The following is a 23211-nucleotide window of genomic DNA, read 5'->3' on the forward strand; positions in this document are numbered from 1 at the left end:
CTTAACTAGTCTACTACAAGGGCTTCTTTGCATTTCCACTAAGGAGGACCAACAGAAAGAAAAGCAAAGACTCAGCAGATCTGACGCAGACCTTTGAACTTGACAGCAGAGCAGACTCCTTCCTGCAGCTCTTGTCTTCAGCTTTACTTCCATACTGACCCACTGAAATGCAACCAACCGGGGCAACTTAGTTCTTTTCACAAAAGTCATCCAGATGACTCTAGGCAGACCCTAGTGTGTCAACAGGGAACTGCAGAGCTTCTTAAAACAAGGCAGCAAAAGTAAACGGCACCAACAAGTTTGTAACTCTGCCTGGCTAACTTCCTGTGAGTTTTTCAGTTGTTGTTTTTTTTCAGTTTCTTCCCAATCTGGGTATTTACTTTTCTTTTGAATCTCAGTCATGAGGAGGTAAAAGAGGAAATTCCAATGAGACACCACATTAGGCTATCTGAAGAATTACATAGGGTTTATTTGTTTTGTTTGTAACTTTTTACCATTGTCAGTTGGAAACACACACAAAGAGAAAGAGCGATATGCAAATGAACCAGCTTCCAGGATTATCAATATTTTACCTAAAATGAAGGCAGGAGGATCTATGAATCTTCTCAAGCCATCAAAATGAGGTGTCCTGGTCTTATTGTCATTAGCTGCTTAATGCCTGGACTCCCCGTAAAGTTTTACAGCCTCGGAAACCCTGTACAGGGTTGCTATAAGTCGGAACGGACTCCACAGCACATAACAACAACAACAATAGACGTTTTTGATTGTCACAACTGGCAGGAGGGAGGGAGACAGGCAGGGATACTGTCAAACTTTCTTCAATGCAGAGGACAGCCCTCCACAACAGAATTGTCAGGGCCAAAGTGTCAATAATGTCTGTTGAGAAATCCTGTCTTAGCTAATAACCCCACTTTATAGATGAGGAAACTGAGGCACAGATAGGTTAACAGAACTTGCCTCCTATAAGTAAGTAAACAAAAGGGAAGTGGTACAGATTTCAGCCCAAGCAGTCTAAATTCAGGAACCTTCCTTCCAATACTTTATCCTCCCTCCCAGAACCAGCCACCCACTGGGAATCATGTATCCTTAAAGAGTGGGAAAAGTAGGGCCCAGAGAAGGAAAGGGACCTGCCCAAGGTCACACAGTGCAGTGGCTGAGCTACAGCGCAGGGCTCCTGAGTCTCAGCCCAGAGATCTTTCCATGGGCAGTTTTTCCCTCTATAGAAAACCCAGAAGGGAGGGCCAGCCCAAGGAGAGGTTCCGAGGAGGGGTCTGCAGCCGGCCCCTTGGGGTGGGGATATCTGAGGGCACCGGGGAGATCGCTGGAGAGGAAGGAGGGCTAGGGTCGGGCCACTGGCTACAGCACCACATGCTCTCGGTTCTGGACACCATGTGGGGGCCACTCCAGTGGGGGCGAGGGGCGACAAAGGGGGTGAAAGTGCCGGCCTGGGCTGGAGGAAAAGAAACCCTGCCGTGACTTCCCTGCAGCCCTCCAGGTCCGTCTTGCCCGTCCCGACACCCCTATGCCCACCTGCAACCCCAGACTCAGCGCCTTCTGACCTCTGCCCCTGCCCTCTCCCCAAGGCCAAGTCCTCGCGCCCCCCGGGATTCTTACACGCGCTGCCCCAGCAACCCGGATCATGCACCGGGGTCCACACAGCACAACACAACACAGCACAGCCCGCCGACGTCGCCGCCAAATCCCCGAGCCCGAGACTGTTGCAGCTGCCGCCGCCGCCGCCACTTGAGTCGCCGCCACTCCAGCCGCTGCCACCAAGGCAGCTGCGCCAGCTCTCCCATCCACCGCCTACCGTGCCCTCAACAACGCAGGTCTCGCCCCATTTCTCCTCTGCCTCAGGTTATTGGCTACTTGGATTGCCATGCTGAAGTATTATTGGTCAAGTCTCACGTCCTTCTTCAGTCCTAGCCCGCTGTCCTAGCAAAGCTCCCAGCCACCTCCCTGGGAAGGGGCGGGACTTATTAGTCCCGCCCCTTCCTCCTCCCACCCTCCCCGCCTTACTCGTTTGGCCCAACCCAGAAATAGTCCCGGCTCTCTCAATTGGTGGAGAACCAGAGAGAAGTTCCTCTTGATTGGTCAGATCCCCAGGAGGCGGGATGAACTAAAGGAAAAAGGAATTGAACGGTGGAAAGGAAAGTCAGTCAGACGCCGAGTCCCGCCTCCTGAAAAATCGGCGGGTAACCTAGCAACGCAGATTTGTAGACGATAAACCGGATGAGAGAGTGGAGGTCTCAGAGAAGGTGAGTGACCAGGTGGGTGAAGGGGTGTTTGTAGAATGGGGTCTAGCCTGCCCTCCTTTGGATCCCTGGGGAATAGTAGCCCACACCGCATCCTGTCCCAACCCCAAGACCCAATCTCCATCCCACTTCCCCAAAATCAAGTGGGATTTCAAGTAAAATAAAGGTGCTAGGAGTGAGTTGTTGTTGTTAAGTGCCGTCGAGTCGATTCTGACCCATAGCGACCCTGTATAGGGTTTCCAAGGAGTAGCTGATGAACTTGAACCGCCGACCTTGCAGTTCAAACGACTTTGCAGTCTGGCACATTAACCCACAGCGCCACACGGTAGTATAAATCCTCCACCATTCCACCCAATGACCGTAAATTCCAGGATGCATGCAATGAAATACATCTCCTGTGACTGGTTTTTATGACACCAAACTTGCCTTACTTGTCTATTTTAGAATTTAACTTCCATCCCCATCCTCAAAATGCAATTTCGTTGTACTTTTGCCCATGCCTCAGACAAAGGGTTTGTTCTGGGGATTAAGTAATGTAAAGCAGAGCCAAGCAACATAGTAAGTACTCAGTAAATTGTGACAATTATTATTATTGTTAATTTTCTAAAAGCTCATCTGGCTATGAATCTTCATGCTTAAAACAGCTCCAAGAGAGTGTTCTCCTGTCATTCTTTAAACATTCGTAAGTTCTAGACCACCCTTCAATCCTGGAACTGAACTCATCCCCAGGGATCACCTTGCAGCCAAACAGTTGTTGTTACAAACAATGGATAGGCCTATAAAGTGAACAATAAGGAGCTCTGGTAGCGTAGTGGTTACTAATCAGGCTGTGAACCTTAAGGTCAGCAGTTCGAAACTATCAGCCGCTCCCCAGGAAAAAGATGAGGCTTTCTGCTCCCGTAAAGATTTACAGCCTCAGAAACCCTGTACAGGGTCGCTATGAGTCGGAACCGACTCGACGGCACTTAACAACAACAACATAAAGTATGAGGTACATACTCTTCAAAACAGTGAACCATAAGCATTTGCACAAAAACAGCTCAGAAAGCAGGACGGGGCAGGAAAGAAGTTAGGAATGGAAGCCACGAAGTGGGAAGAGTGCTGTTACAATGAGAAAATTGCAATTAGCATTATGAGTCAAAATGTGTATAAGCTGTTGCATGGAAAACTAATTTGCTTTGTAAACTTTCTCTCAAATCAAAATTTTTATAAAAAGAAGGAAAAAATATAATTTACAAGTTCAACAAATATTTGAGGTGTGCCTACTGAGGGTATAGGATCAGCACTAGACTGCTAATGAAAAGGTAGGCAGTTCAAACCCACCTGCCACATAACAACACACAATAACAACACACAATAACAACAACTACTACTAAGAGCCAAGAGCTGTTATAGGTGCTGAGGTAGGGTTAACTCCTTTGCTCGTGAAGTTTGCAGTCTGTCATGGGAGACAGATATTCATCCAAAATCCTCTCCTCAGACAATCCAGTAACTGTATTGTTGTTAGTGCCATTGAGCTGGTTCTGACTTTTAGTGACCCTGTAGGGTTTCCAGGAAGCATGGTGGCTCCATATACGCACTGGACGGCAAACCAAAAAAGATCCACGGTTTAAATCCTCCAACTGTTCCTTGGGAGAAAGATGAGGCTTTCTGTTCCTTCGAAGATTTAAAACCTCGGAAACCCTATACAGGGCTACTATGAGTTGGAAAGGACTCGAAGGCATTTAAAAACAATAGAATTTCAGAGGCTATAAATCTCTGCAGGAACAGAAAACCTCCACTTTCTCCTACCAGCAACTAGAAAGCCAGACAAAACTGTCTAGTGTCTTTCAGCCTTCTGAGAGTACTTATTCATGAAAACTGTTGAATTTGGAGTTGGCGGTATACTTACCCTCGACTGCTTCTGTTCTTGCTCACCCTGGACACGCCATGGAGACCAGGAAGTTCACTGTCATTGAGCACTTGATCTTGAGCATTGTCAGTTAAAAAGAATATGCTGGTGGAAGTCAATAGGGAAAGTCAGCGGCTCAAGCAGCAGCATTTTTCATAAAAGTCCCAAACTGGTTGTTGCTGTTGAATCAATTCTGACCCGTAACAAACCCATATGGGCAGAGTAGAATTGTTCCTTAAGGTTTTCAAGGCTGTGACCTTTCGAAAGTTGATCTCCAGACCTGGCTCCTGAGGCATGTGCGGGTGGATTCAAACGGCTAACCTTTCAGTAAACGAGCGTTTAACTGTTTATGCCACCCAGCGACAACTGCCAGTCCCACAAACACCTCTAACTCAGCGCCATCCAAACCCGAGTTCACCACCTTCTGCTCAACCTACTGCTCAGCCCCTTCACCCCTTGTTTCTCTTCTTGTCTTTGCCTTTTTGGTAAACAACCATCCCCTGGCAGCCTGGTCAGAGAACTGAGCAGCATCTGTGACTCTTTCCTCTCTCTCCTTCTCTACATAGAAGAGCCCCAGTGGCTCAGTTAATGAATGCATTTTGCTGCTAACTGAAAGGTCACAGGTTTGAATACACCAGCAGCTCTTCCGGAGAAAGATGAGACTTTGTTGCTACCATAAAGATCACAGGTTTAGACACCCTATGAGACGGTTCTGTTCTATTCTGTAGGGCCACTGTGACTCAGTGACATACAACAACATTCCCCACAGCCAGCTCCTTCCCCTCACCCCACTGATTCTTCCTCCTTGCTATTTCTTGAACACACCCACTTTCCCCCATCATTCCTGCCTTGTCCCTGGTTGAAGTCACCTCATCTCTCTTCACTACCTTCTTTCTACACCAGATCCCCTGGCCATCTTGCATCTGCCAACCCTTTTATCCCAGGCTGCCTATCTGGCCCTGTGTCTTCACTTCTTGCCAAAGACACCTCCAGGAGCCTTCACCTTCCTTCTGTTGTGTGAGGAAAGGGATTGTGACTGAATTTTCTAACGCCACCTAGTCAGGTGATCAAGAAGAAAGGAACCCAAAGGCAGGATAATTGGGCCAGGGTGGAACAAATGACCCAATAGTAGGAGTGGCTACCAAATCATAAGCAAAAGGGAGGTATTGCTGAGGTTACCATTCCATTCTGCCACCTTATAATTTAAAAAGAAAAAAGGACATTGGCAGTAGAAGGCTTTGTGTGGTGCGGTAGGATAAGCACTGGACTGCTAATTGCAAGGTCTGTGGTTCAAATCTCACCAGCAGCTCCATAGAAACCTTTTACAGGGTTGCTATGAGTTTGAACTGTCTCGACAGCATTTAACAGCAACAGTGGAAAGCAAGCGTCCAACTCACGTTCCCTTCCCCAGACTTCAGCCTCTACCCAGAAAGCTAAAAACCACCTTTTGGTTTTGATTGAAAGCAACTGAGGAATCTTAGTGTCCATCCCTCTGCCTCCACAATAGCCTGGCTGCTGGGAGCGCTCCAGACAGGCAGGAGCCTGCCTTGGGAACACATCGCACACAAACATGGCCAGAAACAAACGCTGTGGCTTTTGCTCTGCCCCTTTGCACTTCCCTTTTTGTCAAGGGACAGAAGAGCTCTGGGCCATGAGGTTGAAGCACCACCGGCTTTATGCTTCCTTATATCAACATCATCATCACTCACCTATGAAGGGAGCTTTGAACTCTCCCAGAAGCTTGCTCACCTATCCAACCAGCCCTCTTCCACACAGCTCCCTCTGCATATGGCTGGGACAGAGGTCATATCCTGAGCTGCCAGAGATAAGGGACTTGCCCAGAGTTCTTCATGGACCAGGTCTCCCGGCAGGCACCTAGCTTGTGACCTGATCTTGATTCTTTAACTAATGATGACTCTAGATGAACAGAGAGAAGCAGGCAGGGCTGGGCGGGACTTGTGAAGGACCCTGCCTGTGAACTGGATGGAACTCTGGGGGGTGGGAGGTGGAGTCGGGGGGTGTTTGTGTGTTTGTTGGGTGGGGTTGGGGAGGTTAGGAGTTTCACAGCTGAGCAAGGCCATTGTATGGAGACTCTTTCCCATTGTCACAACTGGGGATGCTATTGGCACTGAGTAGGTGCAGGTCAGGGGTACTGCTAAATATTACACAATGTGTTATCTGGTCCAAATATTAATAGCGCAGAGATTGAGAGACCCTGTCATAGATTGCTATTTCCATGTAAGGCAAATGCTACACACACTCACTTTCATCTCAGACTCTAGTTAGTGGAACCAAAAGCTAAAGTGATGGAAAATCAAAAACATTTGAAATATGGAGCATCAAGGAAAAGGATCTCTTTGACCTTAGCTTTCAAATAACAGCAGTGTTGCACAGAGGGGATTGTTATCATTGAGATGAAACAAAGCTTGTAATCTGGTAAATGTACAGCTGATAATCTTGTCTGCTAACCATCACTAAATTCACTGTAAAAAGTTTAATAATAATAGTAATAATGACATCAGGTGATTTCCTGTAGCTAAATACCATTACTAAGGGAGTTTTGAACACACAGGTTAGTTTTTAAAGCCAGACGCCGAGAAGCAATATGTTTCCTTCTCAACCCAGCACCCCAAAACACGCCAAAAAGAGTCAGTTGATTTTGACTCATGGAGACCCTGTGGGGGTGTAGAATGGCCCCAGAGGGTTTTCAAGGGGTTGCAATCTTGACAGAGTCCTGGTAGGCCCAGTAGGATAAGCTCTGGACTGCTAACCATAAGGTGGCAGTTCAAACCCCCCAGCTGCTCCTCAGGAACTCTACACAGGGTCGGACTGACTTGATGGCACTCAACAATGGCAACAGATCTTTGGAGAAGCAGACTGTTACATCTTTCTCCCTTGGAGCAGCTGGTAGATTCAAACAGCTGACCTATGTGTTCACAGCTGAGTGCTTTAACCACACCACCATGAGGGATCCTTCAGCCCAGCACACATGTTTCATTACAGAAGGATGTTTACTACATGCAATGTATTCCGGTACTTCTATTGCATTTATTTTTAACACCAGTCCCAAACAGGTGAGTTGATTTCACCAACCACTAATGGGTCACATTCTGCGGTTTGAAAAAAAGCTCTTCTCCAGCAGAATATCACTGAGGAAAGGCCAGTCTTTTGCATTGTGATTTAAATAGATGTCTTTTAAGTGGGCAAAGCTTATTTTAGAAGATTCTAAACTCACTTCTAGAAATTCTTCCTTCTCTTGGAACCAACCTAAGTGAAATTCTTACAGATGGACCTAACCAGAAAGAAACAGTGTGACATGGAAACTGAAAGAGGAATGAAAAATCGTGATGAGTTATTTTATAACAAGGGGAAGACTGGAAATTGTATGGTTGAAGGGAACTCAGTCTTCCTCCATCAGTAATAATAACATTAAAAAAAACCCCAAAACATGAATAATGTAGACATTAGCAAACCTAAAACAGAAATAGTAAGAAATGGTTCCAGTTTGGCTCTTAATAAGCCCTTCTGTTCAAATGTGCATGCTTTATTTTGAGGAAATGACATTTATTCAGAGAGGCATTCAGATGTGTTAATATGACATAACTTTTGAATTAGTATTGACAGCAAAGAGGTCCCGGAAGGTTAGTAGTTCAAATATACCTAGCAACATGGAGGAAGAAAGACCTGGTGATCTGCTTCCATAAAGATTACAGCCAAGGAAAAATCCTATGGAGAAGCTCTACTTTGTAACACACACGGGTCTCCACGAATCAAAACTAAATTGATAGTATCCAATCTGTCTGGGCGGGGTTGATGAAAGGAGATGCAGATAGGTCTCTTGTGGTACAATAGTGAATAATTGTTATCAGGACTGATTGTGAGGGTTGGGAATGTAAAGGTAGACATTTTGTAGCAAAAGGAGGGGAATGATTGACTTTGCAGTCTAGGAGGAGAGGTGGGTGGGAGGGAGGCGTGGGGGCGGGCAGGCTTGCAGGGTATACTCTTTGGTTGTTTGATGATGCATGGAGGGGATTGTAACCATGGCAATATGGCAATGAAACGATATGCAATAGGATGAATGTAAACTATCTCCTTTGTAAACTATCACATAATTAAAAAAAACAAGTAACATGACAGCCGTGGGTTTGGTTTGGGGTTTTGAATAAAAGTTAACAATATTGAGCCAGGATCTCATTTAATACAACAGTTCTATTAAGTGTGGGTTCCATCATGGTCTCCATTATAAGGATAAACAAGCTGATGCTTAGAGAAGGTAAGCAACTTGCCCAAAGCCACACAGTTCAGAACTGTTGCTGCCCGGGGATTGAACTCCAAACGTGTCTGACCCTAGAACCTACAAATGTAACAAATCTGCAGTAGTCATATGTTTTCCTTTTTCATATCAGAGATGAGGACCCAGAAGGTCTAGTGCGTTTGCCTGGGGCTATAGCTGTGTTCATGTGATAAGGTGGCTGAGTGTGTAGGACAACGGACTAATGACCCATCCTCATCAGTAGCTGAACTTAGCTTTGGGAGTCCTGGTGTGGTGCTGTAGGATAAGCATTGGACCGCAAGGTCAGTTTGAACCACAAGGTCGGTGGTTCAAACTTACCATCTGCTCCTCTGAATCCCACTATAGGGTAGCTGTGAGTCAGAGACAACTGGATGGCACTTAATAACAGCAACAACATAGCTGTGGCCAATGGAGAGTTCGGTGTTCAGCATAACCAGTGGCTTCGAATCTGTCCACAGAGCAAATCCTGTCTCAGGCTCCATCACTGCTCTGTCCTGTCTCCAAAACAGGCCACCACTGAGCCATCGCCACAGACTAGACCCTGGGAACTTCCTCTAGCGTTTTGTTACCCAGCCCAGATCTTTTGAAAACTAAACATAAGCCATAAAATATGGGTTCTCAAAAAGCATGTGAGAACATTGGGTAGTGATTCAGAAGTGGTTGATGAAGGAAAAAACAAACACTAAACTATGAAAAGGAAGAAAAACATTTAGATTTAAGTGCGTCATTCTAAAATTCCAAGCTCTAAGTACAGAGATGAGAAACAACTCAAGAAGCCAAACCTTGACCCACCACGCTCATTATTGAAACGGGCTCTAATTCAGAACATACATATTTTAGAAGTAACATAATCTTACTGTGCATGTAGGATAAGCATTGGACTGCTAACCACAGGTCAGCAGTTTAAACCCACCAACCGCTCCACGGGAGAAAGATGAGACCTTCACTCCATTCAAGATTGACAGTCTCAGAAACCCTATCCAGGGTCGCCGTGAGTAGTAATCCATTCAGTGGCAGTGAATTTATTATGCTTAGAGTCCCTCGGTGGAGCAAAAGTTGGCACTAAAAGGTTGGCAATTCAAATCTACTCAAAGATACCTCAAAAGAAAGGCTTGGGAATCTACTTCCAAAACATCAGCCATTATGGAATGAATGTAAAACTAAAGTTCTCCCATGTAAACTATCATATAATTCACAATAAAACATAAAAAAAAACAAAACAAAACCAAAACATCAACCATTGCAAACTCTTTGAAGCACAGTTTTACCTTGATGCACAAGGACTTGATATGGGTCAGAATCCACTCTTCATTTACTTAACAGTTATTTATTGAGCATCTCCTATGATGGTTCTGGAACGTCAGCTTGCTCATCTGTAAAATGAGAAACCTACAGGTGGTAAAATTGTGAATATTAAATGAGAGCCCAGTTCAATATTGTTAGCTTTTATTTAAAAAACCCAAGCCATGCCCATTGTTGTTGAGTTGATTCTGATTCATGGAGTCCTTGGGTGGGTTAAGCCCTCAACTATGAACTGAAAGGTTGGTGGTTCGAATCTACGTAGAGGTGCCTCAGAAGTCAGACCTAGCAATCTGCTTTCAGAAGGCCACAGCCATGTAAACCCTATGGAGCATGGTTCAACACTTGGAGTCGCCATGGATCGTGATCATCTCAACAGCTGGCTGATTCGCTCAGCAACTAGGTAGTGGACTCAGAACTAAGAGGCCAGGGGTCTTAAACCCATCAAGAACTTCTTAGAGTCACAAGCATAGTATTAGGGTGAGGATGTGATGGGAGGCATTTGGTCCTAGGGTAGCAGGGGAGGGACCATCTCTCTCAGAAACCTGGCACAACTGTCAAAATTGTGAGGCCCACAGCCCAGTTTTATTCTATCTGAGATTGTGTAAAAATCACAAAGTTTTCATGAGGACAAAAAATGAAAGCAAAAACCACTTTATCTCAGTGTGCTCACATCTAAACTGAAAGCAATTTTAGGTTTTACATCAAGTCATGAGGAGTGCCAAGAATGGAGCTCAGAAGACACAGAATCTGAACTGTGTCTGAAATCCATGAGAAAATGTTTACATTGTCTAGGAATGCATGTTCTGTGAATTGAACTGGAAACTGGCATGAACGGAAAATGGGTTGGGTTGGTTTTGTTAGTACCAGGAAATCTGGTTTAAGAAGAGATGTACAAAAATGGTTTAAAATAACGTTCAGTCCCACGTTGAGGAGACATTCCCTCGCAGGTGTCTCTTGATTCTAATTACACCAATGAGAGAGTCTTGGTTTGGCATTAATGTGTTGTTATTATTTACCAGGAGCTCTGGTAGCGTAGTGGTTACGAATCAGGCTGCGAACCTTAAGGTCAGCGGTTCGAAACTAACAGCCGCTCTGCGGGAGAAAGATGAGGTTTTCTACTCCCGTAAGGATTTACACCCTCGGAAACCCTGTACAGGGTCGCTATGGGTCGGAACCAACTCGACGGCACTTAACAACAACAACAACATTATTTAAATTTATCATGAATCGAGTGACAGTTTTCAGAACAGATCATCAGTTTAACATTCAACAGAAAATACACTTCATTTCATCTCAATGATGAAATCCCCTCCATGTAACATCACTCATCCCCACTTCCTCTCTGCTGTTTCGTGTTTCCATTCATCCTTCTCTCCTAACCCTTCTGAACTTTGCTTCTGGATAAATGCTGCCCTTTTGATCTCAAATGGCTGGTATTAACCTATTATTAATGGGATTCTGGTGTGGCGCTGTGGATTAATGCATTGGATTGCAATAGTTGTCCTTTTGTGATTGACTAATTTCTCTCAGCATAACGTACTCCGGGTTCTTCCATGTCATGAGAGATTTCGCAATATACAAAAGTTTGCTTATCCATTTTTCTCTGGCTGGGCATTCAGGCTGCCTCTATCTTTTTTGTTATTGTCCATAGTGCTGTGATGAACATTGGTGCGCAGATATATACTTGCATCATGACTTTATTTCTTAGGGTGTATACCAAGTAGAGGGACTGCTGGGTCATATGGTAATGTTAGTTCCAACTTTTTGAGGAAGTGCCCTACCTCTTCCACAGTTGTTGTTGTGAAGTACCATGGAGTCGGTTCCGACTTGTAGCAACCCTGCACAGGGTTTCTGAGGCTGTAAATCTTTACGGGATGAGAAAGCCTCATCTTTCTCCCACGGAACGGCTGGTAGTTTCGAACTGCCAACCTTGAGGTTAGCAGCCCGATTTGTAATCACTACGCTACCAGAACTCCTTTCTTCCACAGTAGTTACACCATTTTACAGTCCCACCAGAAACATAGGAGGGTCTCAGTCTCTTCACACCCTCGTCAGCATTTGTTTTCTGTTATTTTGAACTTTGCTGTTAATGCTGGGGTAATATGAGATATCATTTTTGTTTTGATTTTTGTCCCTAATGACTAATGATTGCAAACATTTCTTCATGTGTTTGTTGACCACCTGATTATCTTCTTTGGTGAAGTGTCTGTTCAAGTCGTCTGCCTTACCTGACTTGTCATTGCAAAAAAAAAAAAAAAAACATTTCCAGCATGTGGATTCTCTTTGTACTCACTTGGTGAAATCTTTTGATACACATAAGTTTCTAATTTTTAGGAGGTCCATTGTTGTTGTAGTTGTTAGGTGCCATCGAGTCGGCACCAATTCACAGTGACCTTATGCACAGCAGAACGAAACACTGCCTGATCCTGGGCCAACCTCGCTATTGCTGCCATACTTGAGCCCATTGATGCTGCCACTTTGCCAATCCATCTCTCTGGGGGTCTTCCTCTTTTTCTCTGACTCTCACCTTACCGAACATGATATCCTTCTCCAGCTACTGGTCCCTTCTGACAATATGTCCGAAGTGTGAGAGATGAAGTCTGGTTATCCTGGCCTCCAGGGAGCACTCTGACTACGCTTCTTCCAACACAGATCTATTGGTTCTTTTGACAGCCCATGGCACTTTCTATATTCTCCTCCAACACCATAACTCAAAAGCATCAATTCTTCTACGGTCTTCCTTATTCACCGTCCAGCTTTTGCATGCATATGAGGTTATTGAAAATACCATGGCTTGAGTCAGACGCACCTTAGTCCTCAAGGTGACATCTTTGCTCTTCAACATTTTAAAAAGGTCTTGTGCAGCAGATTTGCCTAATGCAATATGTCGTTTGATTTCTTGACTGCTGCCTTCATTAGTGTTGATAGTCAATCCAAGAAGAATGAAGTCCTTGACAACTTCAATCTTTTCTCCATTGATAAGAATGTTGTTTATTGGTCCAGTGGTGGGGATTTTTGTTTTCTTTACATTGAGATGAAATCCATACCAAAGGCTGTGCTCTTTGATCTTCATCAGTCAATATTTTAAGTGTTCTGCACTTTCAGCAAGCAAGGTTGATGACTAGGAGGTCCTAGTCATCTATTTTTGGAGTCCTGGTCTGCTGCTGTGCGTTAATGCACTGAACTGCAAAATCGGTTTAAATTGCAAGGTCAGTGGTTCAAACTCACCAACCGCTCCTCAAAAACCCTACATAGGGTCTCTATGGGTCGGAATCGACTCAAAGGCACTTAACAACAACAGTCATCTATTTGGTCTTCAGCTGAATGTGTATCATGATTTATGTTTGATAGTGTATTTATGTCATCTATCACAAGGTCTGCAGATCAAACTCATCAGCCAATTCCTTAAAAAACATTTACAGGGTCTCTATGAGTCTGAACCTCTTGATGACACTTAACAACAACAACAACACGTTAGAGACCCTAAGTTTGTCCCTAGTTTTTCATTGATAATCTTTATAGTTCTAGGTTTTATATCCACATTGAGTTTGGTTTTGTATATGGTGTGAGGTAGGGGGTCTTGTTTCATCTTTCTGCAAGTAGAGTCCCAGTTTTGCCAGCACTATGTGTTGAAGCTTTCTGCTCCCGTAAAGATTTACAGCCTTGGAAACCCTGTACAGGGTCGCTATGAGTCAGAACTGACTCGACGGCACATAACAACAACAACAACATGTGTTGAAGAGACTATCTCTTCCCCATTTAATGTGTTTTGGTCCTTTGTCATGATTAGTTGACTGTATGTGGATGGGTTTACTTCTGTATTCTCAATTCTGTATGTGGATGGGTTTACTTCTGTATTCTCAATTCTGTTCCATTGACCTATGTGTCTTCCGTTGTATCAACACCAAGCTGTTTTGCCTACTGTGGCTGTATGGTAGATTCTGAAATGAGGAAGTGAAAGGCCTCCAGTTTTGTTCTTCTTAAGTAGTACTTTGCTTATCCCAGGTCTCTTACCTTTACCTATAAAGTTAGTGATCAGTTTTTCCATCAAGAACTATTTTGAACCCTAGGACCGTCAGAGGCAAGAACATGAAATGTGCAAGCTATCCTAACCAGAAAAGCAGCGACAACAGAGATGGTGGCAGAGGCGATGGCATACAGAGACAGAACAGCTGTGGACTGTAGGCCCATGGGCTAATAAAAGTAGCATGCCTGTGGACAGGAGGCGGGCTTGCAAAATGTGCTCTTTGGACATTTCAATATATATTTTCAGTGTGGTATGTGTACATCAGGAGTCCTGGTGTGGTGCTGCAGGTTAATACACTAGATTGCAAAGTGAGTTTGAACAGCAAGGTCAGCAGTTCAAGCTCACCAGCCCCTCCTTGGAAGCCCTATACAGGGTAGCTATGAGTCAGAACCAACTCGATGACACTTAACAGAAGGTAATATCGGTAAATACTGTTGGCTCTGGGTGCATGGAGGGGATTGTAATCATTACACCGACTTGCTGAATGTAAAATTGGTGATCTACCCTGTAAGCCTCCAGCAGTAACTCCTCACTCAATATACAATAAAAGCTGAAAAAAAAAAAATGAAGACATCTGTCAGAGCAGCTAGGATCAAATAACAATCTTAAAGCTATATTTGAAGAAACAAAGAGGTCTCAAAGATCTGAACGGTCCAGGGACAGAGGCTGAGGATGACTGTTGAAGACTGGGGGTCTGTTGAAGGATGAGTGAGCTGCTTTCTCCCCCAGCACATGTGGGATCATTCTGTGCTGGGACCACTACTCCTGAGGGCCTTCACAAATTAGACCCAGCATTTTTAAAACATGCCCTGAAACATGCAGTATGAGGAGGTGTACTGCATTCTATGGGCATCATGAGACATTAAGAGCAGAGAATGTAATCAGTGTCACTGTTGAATTGATGTATGCTTTGCTATGTATATTCTCAACAAGAACAGCAGAATTAATTAAATGTAGATACCACAAAAGGGAGAACTATTTTGAAGTATCACACTGCCTGTGATAGGGTAATATTCATATGCCCATAAGGAAGATCAGTTAATATCACTGTTATTCAAATTTACTCACGAATCACTAAAGTCAGTGATGATGAAATTGAAAAACTGTACCAATTTCTTCAGTCTGAAATTGGTCAAACATGCAATCAAGATGCCTTCGTAATTACTGGTGATTGGAATGTGAAGTTGGAAACAAAGAAGGATCAGTAGTGTGAAAATATGGCCTTAGTGATAGAAATGATGCTGGAGATTGCATGATCGAATTTTTCAAGACCAATGATTTATTCATTGCAAGTACTTTCTTTCAACAATATAAATGCAGAGTATACACATGGACCTCACCAATGGAATCTACCTGCAGGAATGACACAGAGACAATGAAGAAGCTCAATAGCATCAACCCAAAACAAGGCCAGGGCCTGACTGTGGAACAGACCATCAATTACTCATACACAAGTTCACATTGAAGCTGAAGAAAATTCAAACAAGTCTGTGAGAGCCAAAATATGACCTTGAGTATGTTGTAATTGTTAGGTGCCATCAAGTTGGTATCAACTCATAGTGACCCTATGTACAACAGAATGAAACACTGCCAAGTCCTGGTCTAACCTTATAATAATTGCTATGCCTGAACCCATTGCTGCTGTCACTGTGCCAATCCATCTCACTGGGATCCTCCTCTTTTTTTCCTCACCCTCCACTTTACCAAACATGATATCCTTCGCCAGTGACTGGTCCCCGCTGACAATATGTCTGAAATATGAGAGATGAAGTCTGGCCATCCTGGCTTCCAGGGAACACTCTGGCTGCACTTCTTCCAACACAGATCTGTTGGTTCTTTTGGAAGTTCTTGGTACTTCAATATTCTCTTCCAATACTATAACTCAAATATATCAATTCTTCTATGGTCTTCCTTATTCACTATCCAACTTTCACAGGCAATTCAGGTGGGATATACCTGAGTATACCCCACCTAAATTTAGAGAATGTCTCCAGAATAGATTTGATGCCTTAGGCACTAATGACCAAAGACCAGAGGAATTGTGCAATGGCATCAAGAACATTATACATGAAGAAAACAAAAGGCGGGAGAAAAAGAAAAGTCCAAGATGAATATCAGAAGAAACTTTAAAACTTGCTCTTTAATGTAGAGACGCGAAAGCAACCAGAAGAAATGATGAAATAGAAGAGCTGAACAGAAAAATTTCAAGGGCAGCTCGAGAAGACAGAGTCAAGTCTTGTAAAGAAATGTGAAAAGACCCAGAGCTAGAAAACCAAAAGGGAAGGACACATTTCTTGAGATGAAAGAACTGAAGTTAAGAGTCAACCCTCCATTTGCATTATTGAAGGAATCTATACACAAAATATTGAATGACATGGTGGCCGTGGTGGTTATGTGCCATGGAGTCAGTTCCGACCCACAGCGACCCTGAGGTTGTAAATCTTTACCAGAGCAGAAAGCCTCATCTTTCTCCTGCAGAACTGCTGGTAAGTTCTAAACTGCTGACTGTGAGATCAGCAGCCCAACTTGTAACCAGTCCACTACCAGAGCTCCTTATTGGATGACACAGGATGCTTAAAAAAAAAGATGAAAGAATAGCTACACCAAAAAGGATTGAAATTCAGCCATTTCAAGACATGTTATCTGAATAAGAACCTATGGGATTAAAGGAAGAAGGCCAAGTTGTACTGAAAGTATTGGCAAAAAGCAAAGCTCCAGTAACTGAACACAAATGGGACTCTTTCAACAAACTAATGCAGCCCTGGAGGCAATCACTTATCTATCAATGGCAAGAACTTTTGAAGACAACTATCTTGCCAACTGATTAGAAGAGATCCATGTTTGTGCCCATTCCAAAGAAAGGTGACCCAGTGGAATGTGGAACTCATCCAATAACATTAATATCACATGCAAGTAAAATTCTGCTGAAGAAAATTCAGGAATACTTGCATGGACAGAAAGCTGCCCGAAATTCAAGCTGGAGTCAGAAGAAGACCTGGAATAAGGGATATTGCTGCTGATGCCAGATGGATCTGGGTTGAAAACAGAAAATACCAGACAGATGTTTGTTGTTTTTCTTGTTGTTAGGTGCTGTTGAGTTGTTGAGTTTACTTTTGCTTTATTGACTATGCAAAAGCATTTGATTGTATGAATCATAACAAACTATGGATAACATTGCAAAGAATGGGAATTCCAGAACACTTAGTTGTGCTCACGAGGTACCTATACATAGGCCAAAAGGCAGTCATTTGAACAGAATAAGGGGATACTGAATGGTTTATTATCAGGAAAGACGTATGTCAGGGTTGTATCCTTTCACCATATTTATTCAATATGCGTGCTGAGCAAGTACTATGAGAATCTGGGTTATATCAACATGAATGTGGCATCAGGAATGGAGGAAAACTCATTAACAGCCTGCGATATGCAGATGAAACAACCTTGTTTGCTGAAAGCAATACTTGCTTGAAATACTTACTGATGAAGATCAAAGACCACAGCCTTCAGTATGGATTGCACCTCAATGTAAAGAAAACAAAAATCCTCACAACTGGACCAATAAATAGCATCATGGTAACAGAGAAAAGATTGAAAAAAAAATATGAAATATTTTATTTGGCTTGTATCCACAATCAACACCCATGAAAGCCGCTGTCAAGAAAATCAAATAATGTATTGCATTAGGCAAATCTGCAGCAAAAGACCTCTTTACAGTGTTACAGAGCATAGATATCACTTTGAGGACTAAGGTGCACTTGACCTAAGCCATGGTATTTTCAGTCACCTCAGATGCATGTGAAAGTTGGACAGTAGATAAGGAAGACCAGAGAAGAGTCAGTGCATTTGAATTATGGTGTGGGCAAAAAATACTATAACGACTATGGATTGCCAGATGAAGAAGAACAACAAAAATCTATCTTAGAAGAAGCACAGTCCGAATGTTCCTTTGAAGTCTGATAAAATTTCATGTCTCATACCATGGACATGCTGTCATAAAGAACCAGGCCCTGGAGAAGGACATCATGCTTGGTTAGTGGAGAGCCATCGAAAAAGAGGACGCCCCTCAACAAGATGGATTGGCACAGTGGCAGCAACAGAGGGCTCAAACATAACAACAGCTGTGAGGCTGGCACAGGACTGGGCAGTGTTGCCGGCTATTATGTATTGGTTCTCTGTGAGTCAGCACCTAACAACAAAGCATCTTTCCTGACCCAACCATCCTTCTTCTTCAAGCCGGATGGTGTCATGCTATGTAACTGGTATGGATTGAATGATATCTTCCAATAATATGTGTTGTAAATCCTAACCTTGATGCTTGTGGTTATAATTCCATTTGGGCATGCGCTACCTTTGTTATGGTAATGAGTCAGGATTCATGTTGGGCATGTCGTGAGTCTATCTCTCTTGACATGTGAAAAAGATTATACAAATGAGCAAAAGAAAAGATGGGGTGAGATAAATGCCAAGACACACGGAGACCTCCAAGGAACCAGGAAGCAAAAGCTGAAGAGACCAGGCCCTTCCTCCAGAGCCAACAGAGAGAAGGACTTCCTCTTGCGCTGACTCTAAATTCAGACTTGTAGCCGCTACACTGTGACGGGACCGATTTTGTTTGTGGTATACCTACCTGTTACAGCTGCATTAGATAACTAAGATAGAATTTGGTACTGGGAGGGGAGTGCTTTTCTAACAGACACCTAAACTGCGAAAGTGGTTTTAGAATTGGCCAATGGGCAGAGACTGGAAGAGTTTTAAAGTGCTTAAAAGGCAGAGTCTAGATTGCCTTGAAGAGAGTGTTGGTAAAAGTATGGATGTTAAAGGTCCTGTGGTGAGGGCTCAGAAGGAAGAAAGGAGAGCTGGAGAGAAAGTGTCTGTCGTCTTAGAGAATACATATGGCACCAGCAATGGAACAGTCCTAGAAAGTGAATATTAGATGTGCTTCTGCTGAGGCTTTGAAAGAAATGATAAACTCATAATTGGATGACTGTCTGAGAGGTGGTGCTTTTTTATACAGTGACAAAGAATTTGTCTGAATTATATTCAAATGTTTGGTGAAAGGGTAAAATTTGTAACTTTAATATCCTCCTGATAATATTTACTAAGCAAGATCTTAAAGGGACCGCATAGTTTTCTCCTTGCTGCTTATAGTAAAATGTGAGAAGGAAGGGATCCACTTAAAAATGAACTGTGCAAAATGAATACAGAACTTAAAGATGTGGAAAACTCTCTTGTATAAACTAAGGACATCTGTCCTAGAATTTTCAACAAGGATGTGGCTATACATAATCTTTGAGATTAAGCCTGTGACTGAAGAATCAAATCAACCACCAAAGCAGAAAACCCATCCGCTTAGACTGAAGGGAGCAGAGAAAGAATCACCGGAGAGAACCTCAGCCTCTTCAAATTCCAGAGACAGGAAACAGGCTGAAGGAACTACATCTGTTGGCCTCCAAGAAAAGATAACGCCTATCCCTGGAGCAGCTCAGACATCAGCAGAACTAAGCAAGGGAAGGCGAACCTTCCCAGTTTCAAAGGTGGGGACGCAGTCTGCTACGTTTCAAAGAGCTTCATATTTACCACCTCAGTTCTGGAGTGTGGGGCTGCTGATAAGTTGTTCCAGGGGGTGTGGGGACTCCACCCAAAACTCAGGGGCAGAAAAATTGGGCCTGCTGGGGCCAAGGGATGGGGTCACCACTTTAAAGAACTAGGAGAATGTGGCTGGTTTAGCTGAGGGTGCAGTTACCATCCCAGAGGACCTGAAGCTGAAGCCCAGTGCTGAGGGATCTCCACAGAGTCCAGAGGGTGTGGCCAACACCCAGAGTCTGGGGTGGGCAGCCCATTGCTCACATGGCCATTTACAAAGAGGATTCTTTTCAAAGCCTGGGAGCTAATGTAATTTGTTCTGTTGGGCTTTTGTTTTAGACTTGTTGGGTGCCTGTTACCCTTCTTTTTCTCTGATTGATCCCATTTGTAATGGATATGTCTAATTTGTGGTTGTTCCACCATTGCACTTCGGAAATAGGTAACTTGTATTCCAGATTTCAGGGGCTTAGAGATGAAGAGGAATTTTACGTCATGGTGGAATATACAAAAGTCCCACCCATACTTAATTTAGATGCTTCATAAGATAAAAGTTTGAACTTGGAGTTGATTTAAGACCTTTGAAATGATGTGATGGGGCAAATATGTTTTGCATGGGTCAAGGACCTAAATCTTGGAGGACCAAAGGGTAGAGTCTTGTGTATTGAATGATGTTCCTCAAAAAAAAAATACATGTTGTAAATTCTAACCTCTATGCCTGTGGTTGGGTCCTGGTGTGGTGCTGTAGGATAAGAACTGAATTGCTAACCACAAAGTCAGCAGTTACAACCCACCAACTGCTCTTGGAAACTCTATACCCTATACAGGGTCACTTTGAGTTGAAACTGACTCAATGCCACACAACAATGTACCTGTGATTGTAATCCCATTTGGGAGTAGTTTGCTTTTGCTATATTCATTAGGCAGGATTAGTATAGGATATGTCTTCCTTGAGTCAATCTCTTTAGCGATATAAGAGAGATTGAAACAAACTTGAAGAGGGGAGATGGGGTAAGCCAGTTGCCAAGACACATGGAGATCTCCAGAGAACCAGGGAACAAACTAAAGAGACGAGGTCCTTCCCCGAGAACTGACACAGAGAAAGCCTTCTCCTAATACCGACACCCTGAATTCTGACCTTTCACTTCCTAATTTATTTTCCCATGAAAGAATACATTTCTGACGGTTAAAGCCACCCACATGAGGCAGCTCTATTCTAGCAGCACTAGGTAACTAATATACCACCCACTTGTGGTATTTCTGTTGTATTGTTACGTGCCATCGAGTTAGTTCCAATTCATATCAAATCTCTATAAACCAGAGTGAAACACCTCCCGGTCCTGCCCCATCCTCACAATGGTTATTATGCTTGAATCCATTGCTGCTCCCACTGTGCCAATCCATCACGTTGAGGGTCTTCCTCTTTTTCACTGACCCTCCATGTTACCAAGCATGATGTCCTTCTCCAGATACTGGCTCTTCCTGATAATATGTCCAAAGTAGGAGAGACAAAGTCTTTCTCTAAGGAGCACTCTGACTGTACTTCTTCCAACATAGACTGGTGTCCTCTTCTGGCAGGCCATGGGACTTCTTTGGATATTCTGTTGTAGCAGCGCCAAATACCTAAGACACCAAGGATCCCCAACATCAGTGTCATTATCAGTGTCTGGGTGATTTGTTGGTAATACATTCCAAAGTACATGTGTGGTTGACTCAAAAATAGAAAAATCAATGACAGCTGATTCAAGGCTTTTCCTAAAATCACTTAGTTACTCTCCCTCATTTGCACGGTGATCAGCTGTTTTAAGTGAGGAAACAGGAATGATGGGGTGACAGCTGTATTGCTACAAACTTGGTAATCCTGGCTGTGTCCACAGGAACATGACATGAGTGTGAACACCACGTGACAGTAGAAAGAAAAATAAAGCAGCTCCGGACCTGTTGCCATTCTGTTGGTTCAACTCAGAGCTACCCTATAAGACAGAGTTGAACTACCCCATATGGTTTCCAAGACTGTAATCTTAATGGAAGCAGACTGCCACCTCTTTCTCCCGTGAACCTCCAGCCTTTCAGTTAGCAGCCAAGCTCTTAACCTTTGAAGCAACTCTAATAAGAAGGGAAGAGCTCTAGCCTCAAGTTCTGACCAGTCTGGCTTAGTTCTAATCCTGGCTACCTTGCAGATACAGCTTCGGGTATCTATTGCTATTTAACAAAAAACTCTATAACCCAGCAGCTTAATAGAATAATACTTCATTTACTAAGAGTCCTATGGGTCCGGAATGTAGGTAGGGCTCAGCCGGATGGTTCTTATGGTACCTGTGGATCAGCTAGAATTATTGACTCAGCTCCATTTCTCTAGGACTGGACCATCATAGAAGGTCCAAGAAGGCTTTGCTCACATGTCTGCTGCCTCAGCCCTCCTGCACATGGTCTTTTTTTGGTCTCTATGTGACTTAAGGAGCTTTGGTAGTGTAGTGGTTACGAATCAGGATGCGAACCTTAAGGTCAGCAGTTCGAAACTACCAGCTGTTCCGCAGGAGAAAGATGAGGCGTTCTGCTCCCATAAAGATTTACAGCCTCAGAAACCCTGTACAGGGTCGCTATGAGTCAGAATCGACTCCACAGCACATAACCACCACCATGTGACTTGGGCTTCTTCACTACCCAGCCGTCTCAAGGTAGTTGGACGTCTTACATAATGGCTGGTTTCCAAGCAGAAAGGTAAAAGGAGCTGTACCTATATTAAGGCTCAGCCTTAGAAGTTACACAATGTCACATCTGCTGCATTGTGTTGGCCAAAGCAAGTTGCAAGAGTGAGTCCAGATTCAAGGAGAGGGGAACTAGACTCTACCTCTTGATGAAAGACTGGCAAAGTCACATTACAGAAGGGTATATGGCTTCCAAAGATGGCCACGACAGTATCTTCCATTCCATTCAACCACAACATATTAATTAAAAACCTTTCAGACCCTTAGCTTTCCCACCTGTAAACCGGGGACGACACCTTCCTTATTCGTGTCTTGAGTATTAGAAGAAATAACTAACTTTTCCAGCTAACGCTGAACATGTGCATAAGAAAGAGAACTTAAATAATATATGAATGATTCCAGGCTTAGGAAGGGCCCTCAATATTATTTTTAAAGGCCTTCTTGCCTCGTCTCCCCCACCCCACCCCCAATATGAAACCAACCCCAGTTTTCATCTTTTCCATAAATCCTTTCCAGATTCAGGCATTATTTTTCCTTTTCATGAATCTCTTCCCTCCGCAGTCCGCTGAGACACTGCAGCCAGCAGTGAGCCTTGGCACTATCACAGCCGAATGCTCCTGATTCCCTGATTCTCCCTAGCATCTCCACTAAGGGTGTTGAAGCCGTGGTGTATATGTATGGAGGCAACTATACCCATATATGTGTATTTCAACTGTGAAATATACACACGCTATTTATCTATACTCACATTTATTGTTGATAAGCTGACTGACTGCTCTAGGAACTGAACCTTGAACACCTCTATTCTCTAGTTCTTTTCCCTTCACAGGATTCATTGAAACTAGGACTCATTTAGCATTCTATTCTGTCTACAGTGGAAATCCATCTTAACATTGAGAGGTGAGACAGAGTAGTGGTTATGGTGTACAGTCTCCTGAGACTGAAATCTCAGCTCTGTCAAACCACTACAATCATCCAACCACTCCACTGTAAAATGGAGGCAATAATAGGAGGACCAATAAGCAACATCATGATAAGTGGAGAAAAGATTGAAATTGTCAAGGATTCCATTCTACTTGGATTCACAATCAATGCCCATGGACTCGGCAGTCAAGAAATCAAACAATGTATTGCATGGGACAGATCTGCTGCAA

Source organism: Chrysochloris asiatica, unplaced genomic scaffold (assembly GCF_000296735.1).
Source record: "Chrysochloris asiatica unplaced genomic scaffold, ChrAsi1.0 scaffold00258, whole genome shotgun sequence".
NCBI classification, from domain to species: Eukaryota; Metazoa; Chordata; class Mammalia; order Afrosoricida; family Chrysochloridae; genus Chrysochloris; species Chrysochloris asiatica.